We start from the raw sequence: 6,521 nt of genomic DNA on the forward strand, positions 1-6,521 counted from the left end.
AACTGCACTACCTGAGCCACTTGTGTGGGTTGTAGACTCCGTCTCATGCTACCACTAGAGTGAGAACACCGCCAGCATTCAAAAGTGACCAAAACATCAGCCAGGAAGCATAGGAACTGAGAAGTGGTCTGTGGTCACCACCTGCAGAATCACTCCTGTTTTGGGGGTGTCTTGCCAATTGCCTATAATTTCCACCTTTTGTCTATTCCATTTGCACAACAGCATGTGAAATTTATTGTCAATCAGTGTTGTTTCCTAAGTGGACAGTTTGATTTCACAGAAATGTGATTGACTTGGAGTTACATTGTGTTGTTTAAGTGTTCCCTTTATTTTTTTGAGCAGTGTATAACATACATCTGTGATAATCTGAAGTACCCAAAAGGGCCACTAGATGTATTGTGATAGATTACATAAAATCCTTGAAAGGTTTTGTTAAAGGAATTTTGATTCCTGTTCATTAACCAATTCAATTAAAACACTCTGCCCATCAATAAGAATTTGTAAGATAATTATCAGCATAAAATGGACAGATACCAGTCTTAAAATCAATCAATCAATAGCGTTTATTCTCGAGAGTACTGAATCATAGTACAATTTACATCAGGTTATATAATAAAGATGATGTCATAGGTTTTAATGTCCAACCTCCTCTCGGATACAATGGCAATACAGTTCGAGTTCTCACTACTGTCTGCCACCTGTTAAACCATCTACAACCAACCCAAGGTCTTTCCCCTCCTTGGGTAGAGACATCCTTCTAGCCTGTCTGAAGATAAACCCATTCTTTCTAACAAGGAACACATAACATTCAACATTTATGAGTTATAATTCTAAGTCAAATGTATACATATTTTAGTCATTAAACACAAAAATCCCGTAACAGTTTTCGTGGTAAACTTGAAAAGTTTCCACTAATATGACCCTCCCTTTGCAACCCTACTCCCTGCTCTACTCTCCCTGCTCTCTCTGTCCCAGCATCCCTCCCATGACTTGTGCACTATTTACATCTCTTTATCTAGAGTGGATGTGGGCAAAATAAAATAAACTCCCTGATCAATGTATGTATCAGTAGCAAGCTACTTCATCAACTGCCTGAAGTGTTACTCTATATTGTATACCCATGCTGATTCCTATCGGAAGATTTCTATAAAACAGCTTAGCTAAAACCCTGACGGGCCCAGGGCGCAACTCAATCGAACCCACATTGCAGTATTTGCACAGTTTGCATCATACAGTATGAGAATGTATTTTTCCAGAGCTCAAATAAAATAGCAGAATGGTTGTGGATACTGTAACAATACCAGGGAGACTCCCATCACAGCTAGATGTTTCAGATAAGTCACGGTATTGCACATGCTGTGGTTTGTTAATAACAAAGATACATTGCTATAGTGGCTGCCATTAAATATTAAGTATTTTTGCTGTCCTCACCTCGCTAATATAAAGTATGAATTGTTAGATTAATTACTGTGTTGGATAAAAATCAATAGTCATGATAGAATGATGATTTGTGTTTCACTATATCATATGTATGTTTATTTACTTTGTAAGGTTTTAAGGTCACATTGAAAGTTCATAACACTTTCGGGGGAACAAGAAATGAATGCACGGTGTATGTAGTTTCATGCAGTTAAACAGATTTTATGATACCTGCAATATTTATTGTGCACTTTTCTTAATTTTAATGTTTAATGCTTTTTCAAAGCCCTGGACAGTGTAATGTTCAAAAGTTGCCAGGTAAAATTCTGAATTAAGTGGAGTTGAAAGCAAATTCTACCACCCTTTCTTTGTTACTCACATAGCATTGCACTCCACCAGCCATGAATCTCTCTACTAAGTCCAGCTTTGAAAACAACAAAAAATAGGAAAGACTCAGTGGGCAAGTGCATCCTGCTTGTTCATGATGCCATCACATATTAATGAGTACAGTGTCAAATAAGGTTGGTAGAGTGCAGCGTTAACTATGCAAATAGTTAATTATTGGACAAAAACGTTTTATTTTCTCATATGAAGGTTGTCTGAGCTACAATTTTCAGCACACAAATTGTTTTCCCGTAACCCTGTACCTTGTCTCATAGAACTAATGAATCCGTCCTCATTGACAATAGTAAGTTAATATTAGTTCATACACTTTTTAAAGCAACATACATTTGTAATTAAATAGCCATATTGTGAAAAATAAGAAAAGGTAAGTAGCTAATTAGTTTATTTGTAAGGTTGTATGACTCGATACATACAGTATCCAATTGTACTACTTGGTCAACTAACTACAGAGCAGAAACTGTGGCCTTTAAAGAGGTGTGCTGCTTCAACTTGATCTATTTCCGAGTGTAGTGGGTGGGCACAATTCATCTTCCTACAAAAGCATTAACATCACATTAAGAAAACACATACCACAAGTCCCATAGCCAAATGCTAAAGAGCACCCTCTCAAACTGCACCATATCGCTCAACGTAATGTAGTAAAGAGCTGCAGTCCAGAGCATTTCCAGCACAGAGATCTCTCTCCAATTTGGCTAGTGTTTCTCTTTTCAACAGGAATTCTTGGCGACTCACTGTGCATGAATAATGACCAGTGTTAATTCAATCAAGCAACCTTTAAAAAAATCCCCCCATCTCACATAACAATATGACAGCCCATGTCAACAGCAATCACTCTGAATCAAAGATGAAGGTGAGGATGAATACATTCACTTGATCGTACGACACAACTATCTTTCCTTCCGTCTCCTCTCAGTTTGCATCATTCTGCAGGAAAGAGGCTGATGTAATACCTGCAAAACAAGTTTGATTACACATTAAAACACAAATGTTAATACAACCTCTAGCAAATCACTACATGAGTAGATTTCACTCAGATGAAAATGCCTGACTTACCGACAGCCTGGTGCTGACAAATATACTGCTACCGCTTGAGAGCTGAACAGCTTTTTGAATCAGAATCTTGGCAAATTGAATTTCAGATAACCACTGAATTAGTTTTTTGTCCAGATACCCAAGGCCTATATGGATCTGAAAGAGTCTTTCTCTTTTTTTCAACGCCGACAGATAATGACTTTCAGAGAGTGAGAGTAAGATATTGAGCGAAGAACGGAGAGAGTAGAGAGATAAAGAGGAGAGTGAGGAGAGATGACTACATTTGTAATATGTGAGGTTGAGCCATGATGCCATGAGGAAATGACGGGTCATTGATCATTAGAGCTCACAGAGCCAAGAGACTCTCCTGAGAGATGGCTAAATAAACACTCAGGGGGGAAAATGGTTAGTGTTGGAAATGACACTCTCAGCAAGGACAATGTGTGACTGGCACATCAGACAGCGGGATTATGGGTGGTGGGGTTACCTTTCCTGCACCTCACCCACCCCCATACAGTCCCCCTAAAGATCTATTTGGTGACGTAAGGGGGTCTTTGAAACCACTGAGTAAGGAGCAGATATATCGAAGGGTACGGAGGTTATTGCAAATGCTGATCCAGTTGATTTGGAATGTAAAGTTAGTTGAATCTCGAGGACTAGACCCTGTTTCATAAAACATTGGCTAGTGGGTTTGATGGCTTCGAGGAGCATACAGATGTAGGATCTTAATTTGAGCCAGTTTGTTACAGCAGGAAATGTGAATTATTATGTGGATTTTAATTCATGGATATTTTTTGTAGAGGTTGATACATTTTACATTAGGGTAAAAAGTCTGACTTTTTAAAGTGGAAATGACAAACTTTAGAAGCTTTTTTAAACCTTGAATTCTCAACAACAAAATACTGATCAAATTAATATCCTTCATCTGTAACACTGCAGTCCTTTCAGCTGTAGGATCCCTACAACTTACTATTGATACTATACTATTGACAAAGGGAATTTCTGGGGTAATGTTGGGGTAACTTGTCCAAAGAACTCATTACAGGCTGACTACACTGCTAGCGTCGCGTGTGCGAGCGTTTCAAAATAAATTTAGACATACATGTTATTCAATTATTTCACTCACACTGCTCGAGCACGCCAACAAGCGTCTGCGTTGCCAAGGGCTAAAATAGATGCAGAAATAGAGCGTCTGCGTTGCCAAGGGCTAAAATAGATGCAGACATATTCAAATCTATTGCTGACGCAGATCGCGCTGCAAGTCCTGCCTCTCCCATCTCCTCATTGGTTTATAGGAGCAGGTACCCACGTACCGTCTCCTCATTGGTTATACCCACGTGGGTGACGAACAAGGTCAGTGGCGGTAATGCACGTAACTTATGAAAGTTGCAATATGAAGTCAAGAAGAAAAAGCCTGGAAAGAGGAGAGATGACTAGAAACGATTCGGTTGACTGTTTTGTGCTTGGATTAATTGGCGGAGTGGAGGACCTTGTGCATTTCAGGTAAAATAACAACTCAATGTTTAAATCAAATAAAATTGATTTATAAAGCCCTTCTTACACCAGCTGATATCTTAAAGTGCTGTACAGAAACCCAGCCTAAAACCCCAAACAGCAAGCAATGCAAGTGTAGAAGCACGGTGGCTAGGAAAAACTCCAGAACATAGGAGGAAACCTAGAGAGGAACCAGGCTATTAGGGGTGGCCAGTCCCATTCTGGCTATGCCGGGTGGAGATTATAACAAAACATGTTCAAATGTTCATAGATGGCCAGCAGGGTCAAATAATAACAGTGGTTGTCAAGGGTGCAACAGTTCAGCACCTCAGGAGTCATTGTCAGTTGACTTTTCATAGCCGATCATTCAGGGTATCTCTACTGCTCCTGCTGTCTCTAGAGAGTTGAAAACAGCAGGTCTGGGACAGGTAGCATGTCCGCTGAACAGGTCAGGGTTCCATAGCCGCAGGCAGAACAGTTGAAACTGGAGCAGCAGCACGGCCAGATGGACTGGGGACAGCAAGGAGTCATCAGGCCAGGTAGTCCTGAGGCATGGTCCTAGGGCTTAGGTCCTCCAAGAGAGAGAAAGAAAGAATTAGAGAGAGCGTACTTAAATTCACACAGGACACCGGATAAGACAGGAGAAATAATCCAGATATAACAGACTAACCCTAGCTCCCCGACACATAAACTACTGCAGCATAAATACTGGAGGCTAAGACAGGAGGGGTCGGGAGACACTGTAGCCCAGTCCAACGATACCCCCGGACAGGGCCAAACAGGAAGGATATAACCCCACCCACTTTGCCAAAGCACAGCCCCCACACCACTAGAGGGATATCTTCAACCACCAACTTACCATCCTGAGACAAGGCCGAGTATAGCCCACAGAGATCGCCGCCACGGCACAACCTAAGGGGGGGGGGTGCCAACCCAGACAGGAAGATCACGTCAGTGACTCAATCCACTCAAGTGACGCACCCCTCCTAGGGACGACATGGAAGAGCACCAGTAAGCCAGTGACTCAGCCCCTGTAATAGGGTTAGAGGCACAGAATCCCAGTGGAGAGAAGGGAACCGGCCAGGTATAGACAGCAAGGGCGGTTTGTTGCTCCTGTGCCTTTCCGTTCACCTTCACACTCCTGAGCTAGACTACACTCAATCATAGGACCTACTGAAGAGATGAGTCTTCATTAAAGACTTAAAAGTTGAGACCGAGTCTACGTCTCTCACATGGGTAGGCAGACCATTCCATAGAAATGGAGCTCTACAGGAGAAAGCCCTGACTCCAGCTGTTTGCTTAGAATTTCTAGGGAGAGTTAGGAGGCCTGCGTCTTGTGACCAGAGCGTACGTGTATGTATGTACGGCAGGACCAAATCAGAAAGATAGGTAGGAGCAAGCCCATGTAATGCTTTGTACGTTAGCAGTAAAACCTTGAAATTAGCCCTTGCCTTAACAGGAAGTCAGTGTAGGGAGGCTAGCACTAACATGATCAAATTTTTGGGTTCTAGTCAACATTCTAGCAGCCGTGTTTAGCACTAACTGAAGGTTATTTAGTGCTTTATCCGGGTAGCCGGAAAGTAGAGAATTGCAGTAGTCTGACCTAGAACTGACAAAAGCATGGGTCATTTTTTCTGCATAATCTTTGGACAGAAATGTTTGCAATGTTACATAGATGGAAAAAACTCATCCTTGAAATAGTCTTCATATGTTCGTCAAAAGAGAGATCAGGGTCCAGAGTAACGCCGAGGTCCTTCACAGTTTTACTTGAGACGACTGTACAACCATCAAGATTAATTGTCAGATTCAACAGAAGATCTCTTTGTTTCTTGGGACCTAGAACAAGCATCTCTGTTTTGTCTGAGTTTAAAAGTAGAACATTTGCAGCCATCCACTTCCTTATGTCTGAAACACAGGCTTCCAGCAAGGGCAATTTTGGAGCTTCACTATGTTTCATCGAAATGTACAGCTGTGTGTCATCTGCATAGCAGTGAAAGTTAACATTATGTTTCCGAATGACATCACCAAGAGGTAAAATATATAGTGAAAACAATATTGGTCCTAAAATGGAACCTTGAGGAACACCAACATTTACAGTTGATTTGTCAGAGGACAAACCATCCACAGAGACAAACTGATATCTTTCCGACAGATAAGATCTAAACCAGGCC

At 41.3% G+C, this 6,521-nt stretch overlaps 1 long non-coding RNA gene across 1 annotated transcript; it reads right to left on the bottom strand.

Moving 5' to 3' along the window:
• Positions 1 to 539: 539 nt before the first annotated feature.
• On the bottom strand, positions 540 to 3,281 carry LOC129857849 (uncharacterized). Its single transcript, XR_008759955.1, has 2 exons — positions 2,878 to 3,281; positions 540 to 2,774 (listed from the first exon to the last, which is right to left on the bottom strand). It is a non-coding gene; the product is annotated as an uncharacterized LOC129857849 (long non-coding RNA).
• Between the last annotated feature and the right edge of the window lie 3,240 nt (positions 3,282 to 6,521).

The sequence above is a fragment of the Salvelinus fontinalis genome, chromosome 6, assembly GCF_029448725.1.
Source record: "Salvelinus fontinalis isolate EN_2023a chromosome 6, ASM2944872v1, whole genome shotgun sequence".
NCBI classification, from domain to species: Eukaryota; Metazoa; Chordata; class Actinopteri; order Salmoniformes; family Salmonidae; genus Salvelinus; species Salvelinus fontinalis.